This window comes from Globicephala melas, chromosome 6, assembly GCF_963455315.2.
Source record: "Globicephala melas chromosome 6, mGloMel1.2, whole genome shotgun sequence".
In the NCBI taxonomy this organism is placed as follows: Eukaryota; Metazoa; Chordata; class Mammalia; order Artiodactyla; family Delphinidae; genus Globicephala; species Globicephala melas.
The window spans coordinates 80,841,257-80,862,969 of record NC_083319.1 but is presented as its reverse complement, the minus strand read 5'-3'; the positions used below and the strand labels follow the sequence as shown (position 1 = coordinate 80,862,969).

Below are 21,713 nucleotides of genomic sequence, written 5' to 3'. Positions count from 1 at the left end.
TCACTGCTGCACACGGGCTTTCTCTAGTTGCGGCTAGCGGGGGCTACTCTTGGTTGCAGTGCGCGGGCTTCTCATTGCTGTGGCTTCTCATTGCGGAGCACAGTCTCTAGGCATGCAGGCTTCAGTAGTTGTGGATCATGGGCTCTAGAGCGCAGGCTCAGTAGTTGGGGAGCACAGGCTTAGTTGCTCCGCAGTGTGTGGGATCTTCCTGGACCAGGGCTTGGACCCGTGTCCCCTGCATTGGCAGGTGGATTCTCAACCACTGCGCCACCAGGGAAGCCCCACCTTCCCCTTTCTGACTGGGTCTCAGGAAGAGGAAATAAATAACCCAAAGGGAGAAGGCGACTTCCTTGCTTATCCCCTTCCCTATGAAGGCCTTGGGACGGAGCAACTAGCAAGAAGTTAATCTTGCTCTGATGGATGTGGAGCTGGGAGGATGGTGGCAGAATGGGAGTGAGGGTGTGAAGGCAAAAAATTTACAAAAATATGTCTCAGTCTTCATCACAGACTAAGACTATTGGCATTACGTCTATCCTGTTCTAGTGACTCTGAGACTTCACTTGATTCTCGCGAGAGGATAGGTGGGGATAAATGCAGCTGAACATGGTTGTGGAAGAGCCAAGTCAAACTAAAGTTAGGGATAGGAGAATTTGAGATGGGAACATTCAGTTGGCGATTTATTACTTTTAGTTGTGGCATGCATGCAGGATCTAGTTCCCCGACCAGGGATTGAACCCGGGCCCCCTGCATTGGGAGCATGGAGTTTTACCCACTGGACCACCAGGGAAGTCTCTCTTTTTTCTTTTCTTTTCTGTTTTTTTTTTTTTTTGGTGCTTGATAATAATGCATGCTAACATCAGTGAATCAGTGGTTGTCTCTTAATCATTCAAGCTACCATAGAACAACCTGGGGAAAATCAAGAAACATTGAGGGTTTACTCTGTGTAAGGCTTGGGTGGAAAGTCGTCTTGCCCCCACCCCCACCCCGCAAAGACAGCGAATCAGTGATTAAAAACAATGCAGATGATTTTAAAACAAATGACAAGGAAACAGCCTGAAAGATTGTATTGTCGTTGGGTTCAGAAATTATTTTTGGAATGTGGCCATACTATGCTGCCCAGAAGCCATGCAGATATGTCAATGCTGCCACTTTTGAGAAAGAGGCCAAGGACAAGAAGGATGATGATACAATGAATTTATTTAGGAAAGTAAGTTCCTAGGTATGTCCTGGAGTTAGAATAGTTCATACTAATTCCTCCCATTACCCATCATGTGGCTAAAATACCTGATGTAGAATCAGAAACAGTTAAATCATGTTTATTGTACTGTATTTGCCAAGGAAGAGAAGTATTGCATTTTAGAAAGCAATTATATCAAAAAAGCTTGGAGCCAAAAACATTTTGGCCCCTAAAGAATTTTCTTTCATATTCCCATAATATACCCAACTTCTCAGCTGAATAGTGTAATTGAGGTGCTAATTATTATGCTACCTTGCTTTTCCATAATAGTTTATATGTTAATGTTCTGTGATAAAAGTACAATATAGTCATTTCTTGTGGATTACAATGATGCAAAACAAGTGAAAACACTGGAAGGCTATTCACTAAACTATTAACAGTAGTTATTTTGGGGTGGTGGAACTGTAGGTGGTGGTTTTATTTTTTCCCACTTTTCAGTGTTTTTTGGAACTTTGTATGTGTTACACAGTCATACAGTAAAATAATAAAGCAAAATTATGCTTTTTGCAGCTTTCTCACCTTTCCATTTGAACCAGTTGGATCAAAGTTTTCATCTAAGTTTCTTTGAGGGCAGCAATTCTCAAATTTTATTGTTCATCAAGCCTTGTTTAAACATTTCTGATTCACTAGGTCTGGGATGACCTTGGAATTTGCATTTGTGACAAGTTCTCCGGTGATGCTGATGCTGCTGGTCCAGACACCACACTTTGAGAGCCGCTCTTGCAGAGTGGTGGCTTGACATCCTGGCTGCACATTAGAAATACGGAGAGCTTGTGGGGTTTTTTTTGTTTTTGTTTTTTAATTAATTTTTATTGGAGTATGGTTGCTTGACAATGTTGTGTTAGCCTCCACTGCACAACAGAATGAATCAGCCATACACATACAGATATCCCCTCCCTTTTGGACTTCCCTCCCATTTAGGTTACCACAGGACATTAGGTAGAGTTCCCTGTGCTATACAGTATGTTCCCATTAGATGTCTATTTTATACATAGTATCTGTAATGTATATGTGTCAATCCCAGTCTCCCAATTCCTCCCTCCCCACCCCTTTCCCCCTTGGTATCCATACATTTGTTCCCCATACATTTGTTCTCTTTGTCTGTGTCTCTGTTTCTGCTTTGCAAACAGGTTCATCTGTACCATTTTTCTAGATTCCACATACATGCGTTATTATACGATATTTGCTTTTCTCTTTCTGACTTACTTTACTCTGTATGACACTCTCTGTATGACACTCTCTAGGTCCATCCAGGTCTCTACAAATGACCCAGTTTCGTTCCTTTCTATGGCTGAGTAATATTCCATTGTATATATGTACCACATCTTCTTTATCCGTTCCTCTGTTGATGGACATTTAGGTTGCTTCCATGTCCTGGCTGTTGTAAATAGTGCTGCTCTGAACATCTGGGGTGCGTGTGTTTTTTTTCTCTGGGTATATGCCCAGTAGCGGGATTGTTGGGTCATATGTTCTGTTTTTAGTTTTTTAAGGACCCTCCATACTGTTTTCCATAGTGGTCGTATCAATTTACATTCCCACCAACAGTGTATGAGGGTTCCCTTTTCTCCACACCCTCTCCAGCATTTGTTTGTAGATTTTTTGATGATGGCCATTCTGACCGTTGTGAGGTGATACCTCATTGTAGTTTTGATTTGCATTTCTCTAATAATTAGTGATGTTGAGCATCTTTTCATGTGTTTCTTGGCCATCTGTGTGTCTTCTTTGGAGAAATGTCTATTTAGGTCTTCTGCCCATTTTTTGATTGGATTGTTTGTTTTTTTGATATTGAGCTGTATGAGCTGCTCTTGTATATTTTGGAGATTAATCCTTTGTTGATTCGTTTGCAAATATTTTCTCCCATTCTGAGGGTTGTCTTTTCGTCTTATGGTTTCCTTTGCTGTGCAAAAGCTTTTAAGTGGAGAGCTTTGTCTTTTAAAAATAGATATATAATTTATATACCATAAAATTCATCCTTTTAAAGTATGCAATTCAGTGGTTTTTAGTATATTCACAAGGTTGTGCAAACATCACTATTTCTAGAACATTTTCATCACCCCAAAAAGAAGCCCCCCATTCCCATTAGCATCTATCCATTCTCTCCTGATCCCATCTACTAATCTACTTTCTGGCTCTATGGATTTGCCTCTTCTGGAAATTACATATAAATGGAATAATACAGTATACATATGTGATCTTTTGTGACTGGCTTCTTTCACTTAGCATAACATTTTCAAGTTTCATCCATGTTGTAGTTTTTATCAGAAATTTTATTCCTTTCAGTACTTGAATAATATGGATAATACTTCATTGTGTGGTTATGTCACATTTTGTTTATCCATTCATCATTGGGTTGTTTCTACTTTCTGGCTGTTATGACTAATACTGCTTATGAACATTCCATGTGCACATTTCTGGGTGAATATATGTTTTCAGTTCTCTTGGGTATGTACCTAGGATTGGAATTGCTTGGTCATATGGTAAGTCTTTGTTTAACTTTTTAGAAACTGCTTGGAGAACTTTTAAAAAAGAATACTGATGTTTGGGTTTTACCTATTCTGAGCAGCCTGATTTTAATAGGACCTGGTTTCATTTTTTAGAAGTTGCTCAAGTGATTGTACTATGCAATGAGGGGTGGTGATGGATGGTGATCCACTATTCTAGAGTCTTAAACTTTGTTTATTTGATGATGGGAAATTCCCGATGCTTCTGGAGATACCATCACTGTTAAGAACCGGACATGAATAGAAAGGCACTTTTAGCTAATAAGTAAGCTGACAAACCGGGGTTGACATTCTGGTGTTTTCATGGAGTAGCAGTTTTTCTGGACTCCTCCTTTACTTGTTTCACCATTCTATTGGTTCCTTAGGCCCACTGTGCAACCACAGGATCAGAACATGGCAGGAGATAATAGCATAGTTATCTAGTAATTACTTTTCTTTTTTTTTTTTTAATTGAAGTATAGTAGCTTTACAATATTGTGTTAATTTCAGCACAGTGATTCAGTATTTTTGCAGGTTATATTTTATTAGAGGTTATTAAAGATAATGGGTATATAGTAATTCCTTGTTGCCAGAGCCTGTGAGGAACTTAGAAGGTTTCAGAAATGGAGGCTGAAAGCAGAAAGCAAACTCTGGATGTGTCACTGTATATGTGGGTGGGTACTAATTCTGGGGGAGCAAGACCAGAGAATAACACACAGGAAGGTAAACAGAATCTGATATACGTAGAGCAAGAAAAAAAAGTGGGTGTGAGTGTGTTTAGCAAGAATTATTACTGGATTTATAAGAAAGCCATTAATATATTCTGGTAAGTGGATGATTTATAGAAATTCTATTTTAATCTAGTTCCAGTGTAAGTTTTTTTTTTTTTAAATTAAAAAAAACGAGACCCTTTACTAGTCTTTGTCTATGGTGTAGTAACCCTCTAATGAATGTAACATCTTGGTATTATTTGGAGAGTGCTTGTTTGATTGCAATCTAAATAAAAAGTACAGTATTACAACTTGTAGGTCTTCTGAAATGCTGTATAGTGTAGGTACCCCCTCCAAGCCCCCTCCCTTTTTAAAAAAATTTTTCTTTTTTTTTTTTTAAGATTTTTTTTGGCCATGCTGCAAGGCATGTGGGATCCTAGTTCCCCGACCAAGGATCAAACTCACTCCCCCTGCATTGGAAGCGTGGAGTCATAACCACTGGAAGTCTGAAACCCCCTTCCCCACCTTTTTTGAGAGAAAGGGCTGTTAGAAGAAGGGATTAAGACTGGTCATGAACAACGAGGGGCTTCTAAGGGATAGGAGGGCAAAGAATCATAAGATAGCTACTGAACTAGGGTCTTGGTTAAAGATAGGGTTTAGAGCCAAGAAATAGCAGTGTAGGAGTGGGACAGATGTAAGGAAGCAGCCATAGGCAGTTAAATCATTTTTCTCCCCTGACCTTAGGTAACCTAAAAGAGAAATATGACTATACCAAATAATTTTTGATGTCCTATAATGTTCAAGGGTTCATCAGCACTCATCTTTTCTGTGGGCAGATTATATGTACAGAATAGCAGATAACATTGTCAGCCAAGCCTGGGCGTAGGGGAGTTAACCTTGTCCACCAACTGCTAGAGGCCTGACCTTGCCCTCAGCAGCTGTGGAGAATAAAAGTATCAGCTTGGTCAGCTCCTGGCACGCAGGGCACAATAAGTTTAGTTGCGTGTAATTGGGTCTCATACTAGAGTTCCTTGGCACTCCTTGGCACTGTAGCTGCCTCACTCTCTCCTGAGTTGGGGATGTAGACTTCCTCTTGTTGGCTGCTTTGGGCTTCCCAAATTTGTTGAGGTTCTTAATACAAATCAGTGTTCTCTGCAGGAATGAAAAAATGAATTTCCTCTGCAGAAAAAGGTTGAGAATAATGGGTATTTTCTTAATAGAAAAAGCAAGAACAGGGCTTCCCTGGTGGTGCAGTGGTTAGGAATCCGCCTGCTAATGCAGGGGACACGGGTTCGAGCCCTGGGCTGGGAAGATCCCACATGCCGTGGAGCAACTAAGCCCGTGGGCCACAACTACCGAGCCTGCGCTCTAGAGCCCGCAAGCCACAGCTACTGAGCCTGCGTGCCACAACTACTGAAGCCCACGCGCCTAGAGCCCGTGCCCTGCAACAAGAGAAGCCACTGCAATGAGAAGCCACTGCAATGAGAAGCCTGTGAACCGCAACGAAGAGTAGCCCCTGCTCGCCACAACTAGAGAAAGCCCGCGCACAGCAACGAAGACCCAACACAGCCAAGCAATAAATAAATAAATGTATTAAAAAAAACCCAAAACCCAAAAAACATTACAATAGACAACCAAGGGAGCACCTGTGGGTATCTGAAAGGCTGGGAAGCTAGGTGAGATTCTGACCCAGAACCAGATCTTTTGCATCAGGTATGAGTTATGAAGGTGACGCCAACAGTAGTTATGCCGTCTTAAAGAAGAGGAAGCTGAGTTGGAGTCTGTTGTATATTTGTAATTGATATATATGCTTGCAGCATAGCATAGCGGGTGAGAACACAGACTGTGGAGCCAGATGGCCTGGGTTTGAATCTTGACCTTACCACTTAACTAGCTGTGAATCTTTGTATGTCTTAATTTCCTGTCTGTAAAATAGGAGTAGTATTAGGATGTATTTCAGAGTGTTGTCGGTAAGGTAATGACTTAATTCTGTATGCGTAAAGCACTTCAGTGGTGTCTGGCACTTGGTAAACAGTATGCATTTGTTGCTATATTATTGTCATTACTTAATGGTTTCAGGCTATTGAGAATGAGTGACTGAGTCTTTGATACAGATGAAGGACCCCCTACCCATCCTTGCCAGTCTAACTAAGACAGACCTGGTCCCATTGGCCTAAGGACCGAGTGAGCAGCATCTCTGTGAGCATTCTTTTTTTTTTTTTTTTTTTGAGCTGCGCCATGCAGCATGTGAGATCTTGGTTCCCTGACCAGGGATCGAACCCGTGCCCCATGCAGTGGAAGCCCGGAGTCTAAACCACTGGACTGCCAGGGAAGTCCCCTCTGTGAGCATTCTTGATGCAGACTAGTTTCTGTTCTTAGTAGTTGAGCTCTTAGCTGATTAAGTAATTCATGTTGTGTGGGTTAATTATATTCTGTTTGGAAAAAAAAAACATTTATTTTGCTGTTTCTGGAATATAATTTTTTCTTGATGCAGTGGATGAAATACTCTGTGAACCTCCTGGTTTCAGAGGTACCTTCCAATGCTGACACTTTGTGATACTTACTATCTTAAATAAAGCCCTTGGCGCTTTCACCAAAGTCTTCACAGTTCTCAGCATGTTATCAACAAGTGTTCTGTAACATCTCAGGATGACCAAATGTATCTTTGTTTTTCTGTTAGGGTTTACGTGGTTTGTAGATAAATTTTTACCCAACAATTCTTTTTTTTTTGGCCGCTCTGCGTGGCATGTGGGATCCTAGTTCCCCAGCCAGAGATAGAACCCGCACCCCCAGATTGGAAGTGCAGTCTTAACCACTGGACTGCCAGGGAAGTCTCCCAACAATATTTTTTTTTTATGCCTTTTTAATGTCTAACGTTAGGTAGGGTTCTCTTATGAGTTTGTGGTATTTGCTTATGTAAACTTTAATAGAAGTGCAGGTGGCTGTTAACCATGTCCAGTTCATTCTGAAATTCTGGAACACTTGAAAATGCAGCTCTTTCACTGACGTATCTTATCTACAAAAAGTGCTTGAAAAAGATAACAGTTAATAAAACATTTTCTAAAAGTGTCCCTTTACAGAGACAGTCTTTGTAGTTTAATCAAATTGGTTTATTCTGCTGGTTTACTTTCCTTCTATTACAAGTAATTTTAGACCATTCTTGCACTTTAGATAATCTAGGAAGCTTTATATGGTATTTTGCTGATTTTGTTTTTAAAGAGGTTAAAAATGTAGTAGCATTTCTTACCCCTGTTAAAATCTATCATATCTTTAATTTACTTTGAATGAGGTGAGGTTAAAATCGGTGTTAAAATTTGGTTGTATAGATTGAATAACCTGGTGCTTCCTGCCACTCAAGAACTTGAGATATGTATGTTTGAGTTTCTACTGGATTATTTTTAGAATCTCTTGCTCTTGTCTGTTTCTATTCTAAGAATTCTCTTGGAACCTGTTCCAGGATAGTAGTTCTTGGGGGTGGAGAGTGATAGGATGGAACACAAGAGTAAACTGAATTCCTGTGGCCTGGCAACTCGGTTGCTTATTGGAGAAGCACTCTCATTTACTACACAGAGCTTTTTTTCCCAGAAAAGGGAACAGAGAATTTCCCCATATGGCAGTATGCTAAAGGTGTTGAGTTTTTAAAAAATTAATTAATTAATTATATTTTTGGCTGCATTGGGTCCTCGTTGCTGCGCACGGGCTTTTCTCTAGTTGCAGCGAGCGGGAGCTTCTCTTTTTTGCAGTGTGCAGGCTTCTCATTGCCGTGGATTCTCTTGTTGTGGAGCACGGGCTCTAGGTGCTTGGCTTTCAGTAGTTGTGGCACACGGGCTCAGTAGTTGTGGCTTGTGGGCTCTAGAGCGCAGGCTCAGTAGTTGTGGCCCACGGGCTTAGTTGCTCCGCGGCCTGTGGGATCTTTCCGGACCAGGGTCGAACCCGTGTCCCCTGCATTGGCAGGCAGATTCTTAACCACTGCGCCACCAGGGAAGTCCCAAGGTGTTGATTTTTATAGTCTAATTTCCGTGACTTACTCATTTTCACAATTCACTGGTGGTAATTTTTAAGGATGTCGATAATGATTTTGGTAACTTATGCTTTTTACCTTGTTTTATGAATTCATTGTCTCCAGAGGCTCTATGTAAAGCATAAGAAAATTTGTTGAATCATACATCCTGTTGACTTTGTTTTCTGAGCTCTGTTTTTTCCCAGAGGATTTTAGTAACACTTTTTTCCCCCTCTGCTTACTTTATAAACTTGCACGTTTATCTTTAGAGCATGTGCTCTAGGCGTGCGGGCTTCAGTAGTTGCAGCACTCAGGCTCAGTAGTTGTGGCTTGCGGGCTCTAGAGCTCAGCGTCAGTAGTTGTGGCGCACGAGCTTAGCTGCTCTGTGGCATGTGGGATCTTCCTGGACCAGAGCTTGAACCCGTGTCCCCTGCATTGGCAGGCGGATTCTTAACCACTGTGCCACCAAGGAATTCCCTAGAGATATTAAGTCTTAATGTTTATATTGAGGCAGTGAATTAGTAAATTTTTTATAGTTTGAAACATAAGGAGTTTATGGTTTTTCTGATTGACAAGTGAGATTCAGATACATTACATCAAAGTGTTTGGTTTTAATAGCAAGACTATTAAGACTAAAAGTCTTGTGTAAATCAAAAAACTCGATCTAAGCATCCATTCAATTTAGCTTATTTCTGTACATGCAGATTTTCATCACCAGATGGCACTGCTGTAAGAAGAAATTCTCATTTTGTTATATTTAATATACCTAGTTTATTTTCATAAATGGGGGCACTGAGGATTAAACAGTTAAAGATGAGTGAGAAAAGGATCACATAATTCAATTAAAAAAAGAACTGTTTTGAAATCTGTGGGTAAACTAAAAATGACTTTTTTTAAAAAAAGGTTTTACCCTGGGAATGCCACTCAGCCAGGCAGGTTTTGGTTGGATGCTTAACTTTTAGATATTTAGCATAGAATTATAGAGTATTAGTGCTCAAAGTGATTTTAGAAAGAATCAAGTAATCCCTTTATTTCAGAAATACTAGTTTCACATTTGTATGATGCTTGACAGTTTCATATGTTTGTATTCATATCTGAGAACACTAAACTCAAAGAAAGCTCTTAAAATAATCGTGACAAAACAATTAACCTTGTTTATATAATACAACCAAAACAGTAAACCCAAACCAATAAAATCTCAAAATCTTTAACTCAAAAAAGTATGCAAAGTGTGTATTCATACTGACAGTGAGAGACGGATTCAAATAGAGTAAAAAGTTTTAAACCGGCATATTAGGCATGTGAGATATTCTGGTTAATTGGTTATTTGCTATTTACAGTGTATGTATAAGGCAGTGCAGTAATATGCCTGTGACCTTTAGCATTCCAGTTGACAGAGGACCTATTAAGAATATTAGTAAATAATATTAGAATAGCTGATTCAATGAAAAGCTTGTGAAACCTTTTCTAGCTAAAATAGGTTTCAGGGACATAATTTTCCTTGTGATGCCTGAAATGGTATCCTGAATTATGGTTCGTCTCTTCTCTAAATTTAAGATACACAGGTCCAAAAGATAACTAGAAATACTTGTATAATGTCATTTCATTAACCTGAGATGTGTAAGATTTATAAATAGGGGAACATTGTTTCACATCATGGGAGTGCTTGCTTTGAGGTGTCTGTAACTGATTGTTTTAGAAAACAGAATTCAATTCATGTATTGTTCTTTTTTGGAATCATTGGCTCTGTTATGATTTGGTCTTCCTTACGTCATTCTTAATTTTTATAAGTTACCAGCTTCTATCACATGTCATTTCAACATATTTATCAAATGTCTCTTATATTGACACCTATTTAGTAGTGAAGGGAAAAAACAAAATAAAATGAATTTCTGGTCTTAACTCGTTTATGATTTAAGGTTAGGAAGACAAGTTAGATATAGAAGAAACAGAATTGATAAGCTAAAATATGAATTGCATGTATGTACTGTAGAATTCAAAGGAAAGTTAATATATAAAAAGTATTAGGAAATATAATCCTAGAAATCTGTAGGCTGTTTTGGGATATTTTAAATGGACTTTGATGGAAACTTAAGGGCTATTTTGGTTATCTACTGTGAAGTTCTGACAGACTCTTGCTGGTTTTCCTATTGGATAATTTTCTGTTGCTTTGTGTTTCATGGTATTTCTCTTTGTTTTTTTTCTTTTTTTTTTTAGCTGCACTGAGCGGCTTATGGGATCTTAGTTCCCTGATGACCGGGTATTGAACCCGGGCCCTCAGCAGTGAAAGCAGAGTCTTAACCACTGGACTGCCAGGGAATTCCCCATAGTATTTCTTTCTTTCTTTGTGTTTTAATTGAAGTATAGTTGATTTACAATGTTAGTTTCTGGTATACAGCAAAGTGATTCAGTTTTACATATATATTTTTCATATTCTTTTCCATTATGGTTTATTACAGGATATTGAATGTAGTTCCCTGTGCTATACAACAGGACCTTGTTTATCCATCAGAGTTTTTTTTTTTTTTTTTTTAAGATTTCTTTGATGTGGACCTTTTTTTTTTTTTTTTTTGGTGGTATGTGGGCCTCTCACTGTTGTGGCCTCTCCTGTTGCGGAGCACAGGCTCCAGACGCGCAGGCTCAACGGCCATGGCTCATGGGCCCAGCCGCTCCACGGCATGTGGGATCTTCCCGGACCAGGGCACGAACCCGTGTCCCCTGCATCGGCAGGTGGACTCTCAACCACTGCACTACCAGGGAAGCACAATGTGGACCATTTTTAAAGTCTTTATTAAATTTGTTACAATATTCTTTCTGTTTTATGTTTTGGTTTTTTGGCCATGAGGCACGTGGGAGCTTAGCTTCCTGACCAGGGATTGAACCCGCACCCCCTTGCATTGGAAGGCGAAATGTTAACTACTGGACCACCAGGGAAGTCCCCAGTATTTCTTAATATTGATAAAATCCAAATACTAGTTCTTGTCACATGTATGTTGATAAAAAATTTCCCAGTTTATGGCTTGTATTTTCACAGGGCCAGCTGCTTTTTTATGAACAGAAGTTTTTAATTTTAAAGTTATTAATCTTTGGGACTTCCCTGGAGGTCCAGTGGTTAGGACTCTGCTCTTCCACTGCAGGGGGCCTGGGTTCAATCCCTGGTTGGGGAACTAAGATCCCGCATGCCGCTTGTGTGGCCAAAAAAAAAAAAAGGTATTAATCTTTGCAATTTTAGCAGTTCTTATATTGACACCTATTTAGTAGTGAAGGGGGCTGTAGAGTAGTGAGTAGAGCGGGGACTGCTCTTGGTTGCGGTGCGCGGGCTTCTCTTAAGAAAATAATTACTATTATGAGATAAAAATTCCTTTATACAGGGTGAAAAAATTAACCTTATTTTCTTCTGAAATCAATAATTTTGACTTTTGTATATTCTTAAAATACCTGTTAAACAACTTTTTTTACGTATGGCCTAGTAAAAAACATTTTTTAAACTATAGTCAACCAGTTCTTTCAACCTCTTTGAAAGTTGTTCTTTCCTGACCACATGCATTGCCATCTTTTTGGAAATCATATTTCTGGGCTTTCTCTTCTGATCCATTGCACGGGTTGTCTCTCCCTGTACCAGTCTTGTAGTGTTGTAATTACTGTGGCATTATAATCCTTGCTACCTGGACGATCAGCCTTGGGCCTTGTTGTTTTTGTTTTAAGGAGCGTCTTAGCTGTTGACTGTTTGCTCCCCTGTGTAATTTTAGAATCACCTTGTCAGGTTTGAGACAAATCCTTGTTAGACTTTCGTTGGGAATTTGTCGAATCTAGTTGAGGAAGAATGATAACTTTTATTGAGTGAATAGGTATTGGAGCACGTTTTTCAAGGGCCAGATAGGAAATATTTTCTGCTTTGCCTGTGTTATAACTATTCAGTACTGCCACTGTAGTGCAAAAGCAGCCATAGACATAGAATTTTTTTTGTTAGCTGGTATATAGGTGTAATTAATTTTTGTACATTTATTTTTATTTTGTATCTAGAAGTTTTGCTAAACTTAACCAATTATAATAATATAGCTGAAGATTCTTTACACTTCTTTTGTTGAAGTATAGTTGATTTACAATGTTGTGTTAGTTTCAGGTGTTTACACTTGTTTGTACAATTATTAGGGAAGTGGGATCTTTTAAAATATTATTTTCTAATCTTTTGAGTGTGTCTTTTAATTGCCACAGTGAGCTGGCAAGGACCTCCAAATCAGTGTTTAAATGGAAGTGATCACGGCAGTGATGCCTGTATTTTGTTGTTTATTTTTGTTATCTTAAAGGAATGCTTTTAATTCAGTGTGGTTTTTGCTGCAGGTTTATATAGATAACCTTTTATCAAGTCAAAGAGTATTCTTGTTTTCTAAGAATTTTTATTTTTTTTATTTTTTATTTTTTTAAGAATTTTTATTTTGAGTGAATGTTGAATTTCACTAATGTCTTTATTGAAATGCTTATATGATCATAATTTTTTTTTTTTTTTTTTCCGGTACGCGGGCCTCTCACTGTCGTGGCCTCTCCTGTTGCGGAGCACAGGCTCCGGACGCGTAGGCTCAGCAGCCATGGCTCACGGGCCCAGCCGCTCCGCGGCATGTGGGATCTTCCCGGACCGGGGCACGAACCCGTGTCCCCTGCATCGGCAGGTGGACTCTCAACTACTGCGCCACCAGGGAAGCCCGATCATAAATTTTTAAATTTTATTCTGTGAAAGTGATTTTATTAAATGATTTTTCATTTCTTCAGAATTTTATTTTTATTTAAAAATTAAAAAAAAATTTATATTGGAGTATAGTTGATTAACAATGTTGTGTTAGTTTCAGGTGTTCAGCAAAGTGATTCAGTTACACATATACATGTATCTGTTCTTTTTCAAATTCTTTTCCCATTTAGGTTGTTACAGAATATGGAGCAGAGTTCCCTATGCTATACAGTAGGTCCTTTTTGGTATATATATAATATATATAATAAAATATATATATTTTAAAGGTAGTAGTGTGTATACATCAATCCCAGACTCCCAGTTTATCCCTCCCTCCAACCTTTCCCCTTTGGTAACCATAAGTTTGGTTTCTAAGTCTGTGGATTTTTCATTTCTTAAACCAACTTTATTCCTGGGACATCCTAGACATGGTTATGGTGTATTTTCTTTTTTATACAATGCTGGATTCAATTTAGAATTTTTATGGCTGCATCTGTCAGTGAGATTGACTTATAATTATTGTTTCTTCTACTGTCCTTATCAGGTTCTAGTATCAAGGCTAATTTCATCCTCATATTTTCATTTTCATGTCTTGCCTCTTTAATATAATTAGAATGACTTGTTCTTTAATTATGTGATAGTAATTGTGGGCAAAATTGTTGGGTGAATTGATTTTTTAAATTGTGATAAAATATGTGTAACATAAAATTTACCTTTTTAACCATTTTAAGGTGTACAGTTCAGTGACATTAAGTACATTCATATTGTTGTACAGCCATAGGGGTGCATTAATTTTTGAATGCCTTGGGTCCACAGTTTTCTGAAGAGAACTTATTAAGGAGCTAGAATGTGTGAAGTAGTGGAAAGAGTCCAAACTTTGGCATCAAGACAGACCTGTACATCCCAACTCCCTTATTACTTGGCCTAGGTCTATGTGATAGGTTATATATTCACCTATAAAACAGATATCGTAATACCCACCTTGCACAGATAATGTGATAATTTGGAGGTAAAGTGGTTCCTGGAGTGTCGATAATACGATGGCAGTTGCTACTATTATAATAAATTTGCAGCTCTAAATATTAAAAAGTGTACTTAGCTTTGCTAGGAATGCCTCTGTTCTACAAATTAGGATGTTTGTAATGCTGCTTGACCTCAGTTCTTTTTGTAATACTTTTTTTTTTTTTGGCCACACTGCGTGGCCTCCAGGATCTTCGTTCCCTGACCAGGGATCGAACCTGGGCCCCCAGCAGTGGAAGTGCAGAGTCCTAACCACTGGACCGCCAGGGAATTCCTCATAAATATTTCTTGACCACAGCTTTAGTCCAGTACAAGCTTTTTTTTTTGGCTGCATTTGGTCTTCGTTGCTGCATGCGGGCTTTCTCTAGTTGCGGCGAGCGGGGGCTGCTCTTGGTTGTGGTGTGCGGGCTTCTCATTGCGGTGGCTTCTCTTGTTGTGGAGCATGTCCTCTAGGCTCACAGCTTCAGCAGTTGTGGCACGCAGGCTCAGTAGTCGTGGCTCGCGGGCTCTAGAGCGCAGGCTCAGTAGTTGTGGCACACGGGCCTAGTTGCTCCGTGGCATGTGGGATCTTCCTGGACCAGGGCTCGAACTCATGTCTCCTGCATTGGCAGGCGGATTCTTAACCACTGCGCCACGAGGGAAGCCCCCCAGTACAAGCTTTGAACTTATATTTCTTGTCTTTTTCAGTTCAGTTTCTCAGATTTATCCAGGATTGATTTCAGGAGCCACTTTTTTTTTTTTAAAAAAACTATGATTAGTACATGTTCTTTACAGCAGAAGTCTTGTTGATTTCCAGGATTGTGGTCCTCTAGTCTCCTCATTCACAATTGTGGATTTACCTCCTATCTTCAGTCTTTTTTGCTTTCCTTAATATTATAGTGTAGAATTGAGTCTGCATGGAACTTCTCTTTTTCTTAAGAGGCTTTCCCCCTATATCTACAGTGTTCCAGTCAAGCCTTCTTTGTTTGTTTGTTTTTTGGCCTCTCTGTGTGGATTATGGGATTTTAGTTCCCTGACCAGGGATTGAACCCGGGCCTGTGGCAGTGAAAGCACAGAATCCTATCCATTGGACTGCCAGGGAATTACCCAGTCAGGCCTTTCTGATAGCCCATCACCTGCCAAGTAGGTTATTCCATGCTGGGGGTAGATATTTTGTCATTTTTCTGCGGCTGACTCAGCCCCTTCTACCCATCATTCCTCTCAGAGTGGTGAGTGACAATGAGGTATGGTAATATTGTCTTTTATTTACTTATTTATTTTTTGGCCTTTTATTTTTTTTAATTTTTTAATTTTTTTTTTTTTTGCGGTATGTGGGCCTCTCACTGTTGTGGCCTCTCCCGTTGCGGAGCACAGGCTCCGGACGCGCAGGCTTAGCGGCCATGGCTCACAGACCCGGCCGCTCCGCGGCATGTGGGATCTTCCCAGACCGGGGCACGAACCCGTGTCCCCTGCATCAGCAGGCGGACTCTCAACCACTGCGCCACCAGGGAAGCCCTTTTTAATTAATTTTTATTGGAGTATGGTTGCTTTACAACGTTGTGTTAAAAAAAAGTGGAATGCTTCACGAATTTGCTTGTCATCCTTGTGCAGGGGCCATGCTAATCTTCTCTGTATCGTTCCAGTTTTAGTATATGTGCTGCTGAAACGAGCACTGACCTTTTATTTTTTAACTAATGTTCCTCATTCCTCTGAATCGTACACTTGAAAAGCAGGGTCCTTTCAAAACTGTCTCGCTAACCCCTTATAGGTGACTCCATTATTTCTGGTTTCAATCCAGGGTGTTATCATTTGTATTTTTTTGTTGGCAATTACCTCATGGTAGACCCAGAACCTCTAACCTTTGTCAGCAGCTGTGGATGCAAAGATACTCTGGGGATGGCGGTGGAGTGCAAGGCTAAGGGAAATAAGAATTTGGGGCCCTGATGGTTATAATCTGGGTAGAGATGAGCATAGATACAGATGTGTGTGTTTGCTTGCTTATTATAAATAAATAAGTCAATAGATAGGCCACTTTAAGGGGCAGTGGAGACTTCTTACGAAATATGACCAAAAGAATATTAAGGAAATTGTTTCCGAGTGGATATTCTTGTTTTACTGCTACCCTTTTGTAAAAATGATTTGTTACTAAAATGGATTCTTAAAACTTTTAACATGTTCCCTAAGCATGAAATATTATGGCCGTTCTACATTAAAGTTTTCATTTTGCCATATATATTGCCACGCTCCATTTTCAGCTTTTTATTTAACTTGATATAACATTTTATATTTAGCCACTGGAATTGGTTTTGTGTTTCTGTTTTCCAATTCCTCTCCTGCCCTTCTTTTTTGAAGCCTCTGTTTCTGGAGGCAGGGTTCCGGCAATTTCAAATGCCTTGTAGTAGCTCTTGGAGCAGTAACAGAGCCAAACCAAAAACTTAGTAGGTTTGATTCTGCTTTGAAAAGTGCTGGTTTTTTACATAATGCTTTCCCCATTTTAGGCCTTGGCAGCAGAGAGAGAAATCTGGCTTTTTAAAAAGAAGGCCTTGAGAAGGCTGATAAGGGGTTTCTAGGCTTCCCTAGTTGGATATGATACAGTCTAAAGGGGATAGGTTGGATCAGTTAGGGCGTTGTAGTATACCTTTGTCTTGGACATCTCATCCATTGAATCATCTTTTAAGTGGCAGACAGTGTTAAATCTCAAATTTAATTTTCAATCTAGTAGGCTCAACATTTAAAATTTTTTGATGTGAAATACGTTGTTATTATTATTTTGTACTTCCCCAGGGAGTATTTTTATTTTTTTAAATTGAAGTATAGTTGGTTTAAAATATTGTGTTAGTTTCAGGTGTACAGCAAAGTGATTGAGTTATACATATATTTTTTTCTGATTATTTTCCATTATAGGTTATTACAAGATATTTAATATAGTTCCCTGTGCTATACAGTAAATCCTTGTTGCTTAACTATTTTATGTATAGTGGTGTGTATCTGTTAATTCCATATTCCTAATTTATTGATATCTTCCCCCTAATCCTTTGGTAACCATAAGTTTGTTTTCTGTGTCTGTGTGTCTGTTTCTGTTTTGTAAGTTCATTTGTATTATTTTTTAGATTCTGCATATAGGTTATATCATATACTTGGCTTACTTCACTCAGTATGATAATCTGTAAGGTGCATCCATGTTGCTACAAATGGCAATATTTCATTTTTCATGGCTGAGTAATATTCCATTTGAAGTACATAATTTTTTATGTGCCACATTTAGGCCAGTTGATTCAAGCAGATATTTGTAGGGCATAGATGGTTAGTCTGTTTCCAATTCATGCTCTTAAGTGTGGTTCAGAGGGGAGGATGTATACGTTTTCCTGCTAATTATATTCACCTAAAACAGCAGACTCTTTTAACATTACAATTAGTTGATTGGGTTTGTACCATCTCAGCAGATCTTGATAACAGTTTCGTCAGAAAGGACATAGGTAGTATGTTGATTAAATACTAAGTGTAAGTTTATTGAGGGTCAGAGTTTTCCCCTAATTGTTCCTTTGGGAACAAAGCAGGTGCCTTTTGTTTTTAAGGGAGAATAGAGCCCATTAAAAAAGTGTGAATTATATGATGTTGTTTAATGACCAAATTAGCAGTTATAGTTTTAAATTTTGCTTGATCCTGGGATACCCTTAAGCTTTAAGTACAGTTTAGAGCTCTACTAAATTCTTAGAGCAGGGTTTTTGGCCTGGGTATCCATCCATGGGCATTGAGGAGGTGGAGTGGGCTGTTCATGGATGGGTTTTGGGGGAAGGCAGGGGAGAGATGAGATATAATTCTCCTGAAATTTCAGGCAGAAATTTCTGTGGATATACCTTTTTCTGAGGTGGGGGGGGGTCCATAGTTTTCTTCAAATTGTCTAAGTACTTAATGGCCCAAAAGATTGAGTCACCATATTATATTAGAATGAAACACATGTTTAATGCAAAACATTACTTTAAAGTGTTATTTTTACCTTTAATGGGGTTGCGAATCTGGCATCCAGGGTTGTAATAAACTGGAGAGAGAACATTCTTTAGGAAGGGATGTTTTCAAATATGTATTGAAGCTTAAAGCTTATGAGAAAGGCCCCAGTGTTAGAGGTAGATATGAGCAGCTCTTCACCTGGCGACATCATCCGTGACTTAAGTAAGTGGACTCTTTCTAGTTTGAAATTCAAGTTCTTTTTATTTTGTGGGATATTTCAGCAAAGGATCTGTTCATCTTAACCCACTTCTACCTTGATTATTCATTTAAGTTGTGATCCTGAATTTTTGACAGTCTAGTTGATTTCATGGTAATATGTGGATTAGTGCCACTAGCAGGTCAAGATTTCTGCTTTCAGTTGGGATCCTCCATATCACTTTTCTGTTCTTTTTACTTCTTTTAGCTTCCTCTCATATTCAGCTTAGTAGCAGTTAAAACCTTTGCCATTTTCTTACATTCCTCCACCCCCACTCGTCTAGTATGCATTCTCTGCAGGTGTTTTTTCTCTTTTACTAAAAAAGTAAAGACAAGTACAACCGACTCCATTGTCTGTCTCCTAATCTCCTAAAAATTTAGCTGCTGCCATACCTGCCCTTCATTCTGTTGGCCTGAGGAGGGGGCACTCTTCCTGTCCAAGTGAATCATTTTTCTTTATTGCTATCTCAATTTAATGCCTCTCAATTATCTCCTCTTCAGCTTATAGATAGGCCTCTTTTGTTCAGTAAATATATATTAACTAATTAAGCGCACACCCTGTGTTAGGCCCTGGAAGAACAAAAGCGACAGGACAGATGTAATCACTGTCCTCATGGGGCTTACAGTGTATTAGAATTGCTCAATGTACCTCATCCTGAAAAAATTCTGCTTTGATGCTCTGTATCTCTTTCTAGCTACCACCTCTTGCAAGTATGATTAGTTTACTGCCACTCGCCCTCACTCACCTTGGCTTTTTCCACACCACTGTTTCAAAGCTGTATTGGCAGTGATCACCAGTGACCTCCTAGTTGTGAAGTTCCAATGGACCTTCGATTCAAGCAGTGATTTAAAATTCTTGAAAATATAAAAGGGTTTACTTTGATGTTATTTTAAATGTTCATGTTGTTCAACATTGCTATTTTTCTGAGTGTATATGACTGTCAGGAAAAGTTAGGGAGATGGTAAGGCGTGCTAAAGATAGGCTACAAATTATGGTGTCTCTAGCCATAAGTCTTGTGTTTTGGAGACTGCAGTGTCTACAGCTGGATGTTGTGTGGCTTGTTTTCATAATTAAGAGTTTTGTCTCCTCCATCCTGGCCTCTTGCTACTGTTTTGCTAGTTTAGGATTATGACGGCAACAGTTATTTTGTAATTTAGTACCTGGTTTGGTTTGTAGGCTCTGTACCCTAGGAAATAAGCGATTGGGACTTAACTATATTACATCTCATTGGCCTGTGTAGAACCTTTTCAAGTTTTATTTCCCATCCTTAAAATGGGGATTATGCCAAATTCTATGGAGTGTTGAGGATTACAGGGAGAAATTTATGTAAAACATTCACCTTGGTGCTCAGCACATAGTAAATTTAAATAAAAAGTTGCTGTGATCATATAGGCATTACAGTTGAGCCGTGTTGCCTTTTATGGGGAAAAATAATTGTTTTGGGTTTTTTTCCCACAGTTGCTTAGGTTTCTATGTACCCACCACTGATTAAACTCTATGCTTTTTCTTCTTTTTTTAAAAAATAAATTAATTTATTTAAATTTTGTTTGCATTGTGTCTTCATTGCTGAGCGTGGGCTTTTTCTAGTTGCGGCAAGCGGGGGCTCCTCTTCATTGTGGAGCATGGGCCCTAGGCGCATGGGCTTCAGTAGTTGTGGCTCGCAGGCTCTAGAGCACAGGCTCAGTAGTTGTGGCGCACGGGCTTAGTTGCTCTGCAGCATGTGGGATCTTCCCGGACTAGGGCTCAAACCCGTGTCCCCTGCATTGGCAGGTGGATTCTTAACCACTGTGCCACCAGGGAAGTCCCTATACTTTTTCATATGTGCAAATTAACTTCTTTAGATGGTCAAGAACATTTTCTTGGAGGCATCTCTTTGGTATCCCACTATTTTCCTGCTCTGATTAGATTTGGTTGCTCTATAGGCCTCCTGTCAGCTGTCAGCAGTCAAGATGTCATCTTGATCTTTTTTGACTGTCATTTGGGGGAGCCTCCTGTCTCCTGTGTTAGACCCCCTTGTCATCCCCCAGTTCTTGGCAATCTCTGATCTGCTTTATTTTTCTAGTTTTGTCTTTTCCAGAATGTCATAAAAATTGCATCATACAGTATGCAGCCTTTTAAGTCTGGCTTCTTTCATTTAGCGTAATGCATTTGAGATTCGTGTTGTTCAATAGTTGATTCCTTTTCATTCGTGAGTAATATTCAACTGTATGGTTATGCTACATTTACTCACTCTTTGAAGGACAGTTGGTGTATTTACAGTTTTGGGAGACTGTAAATAAAGGCGCTATGACTATTCAGATTATTTTCGAGAAAAGTGGCCTATGGCTATCCCAAGCTACAAGGGAGGCTGAGAAAGTATTTAGCTTTTCACCCTCTTTGCAAGAGAACTGCAAGGGAAAAATATGTTGTAAATGGATTTTGGTAGGTAATTTGTGGTGTCAGTTGCAAACGACCCCTTCTTGTTTTGCTGTTTTAGAGGTTTTGTTTATTCCAGGAGCTTCCTGAGTTTATGAGGTATTGTATGTGTGAACTCAACTTGTTTCTGTGTTCACATTGATTGGAATTTTTGCTGAGTATAGAATTCTAGGTTGGAAGTTAAACTCTTAAGGCATTGCTGCACTGTTTTTTAAATTGGGGTAAAACATACATAACAAAAATTATCACTTTAACCATTTTTATTTTTATTTTTGGCTGCATTGGGTCTTTGTTGCTGCATGCGGGCTTCCTCTAGTTGCAGCGAAGTGGGGAGCTACTCTTCATTGTGGTGCACAGGCTTCTCGTTGCGGTGGCTTCTCTTGTTGCAGAGCACGGGCTCTAGGGCGCGTGGGCTCAGTAGTTGTGGCTTGTGGACTCTAGAGCGCAGTCTCAGTAGTTGTGGCACACGGGCTTAGTTGCTCCGCGGCATGTGGGATCTTCCCGGACCAGGGCTTGAACCCTTGTCCCCTGCATTGGCAGGCGGATTCTTAACCACCAGGGAAGTCCCTAACCATTTTTAAAGTGTACTTTTTTGTGGCATTACGTACATTCACTTGGTTTTGTGACCATCCATCTTCAGAAGTTTTTATGTTTCTTCCTCAATGGAAACTCCATACCCAGTAAACAGTAACTCTCCATTTCCGCATGCTCCCAGCCTCTGGTAACCACTACTCAACTTTGCCTGTGAAATTGACTATTCCAAGTAACTCATATAAGTAGAGTCATAGGGTATTTGTCCTTTTGTGCCTGGCTTATTTTATTTAGTATAATGTCCTCAAGGTTCATCCATGTTTGTTGCATGCATCAGAAATTCCTCCCTTTTTAAGGCTAAATAACATTCCATTGTATGTGTATACACCATATATGCTTATCCTTTTATCTATA

General features: G+C 39.3%; 1 protein-coding gene and 1 non-coding gene across 7 annotated transcripts in view; one reads left to right on the top strand and one right to left on the bottom strand.

Moving 5' to 3' along the window:
• Window positions 1-21,713, top strand: part of UBAP2 (ubiquitin associated protein 2) — a 125,117-nt gene that overhangs the window by 12,433 nt on the left and 90,971 nt on the right. The gene's annotated exons all lie outside the window — the stretch shown is intronic.
• Window positions 15,716-15,822, bottom strand: LOC115840266 (U6 spliceosomal RNA). The gene has a single exon (XR_004034405.1). It is a non-coding gene; the product is annotated as a U6 spliceosomal RNA (small nuclear RNA).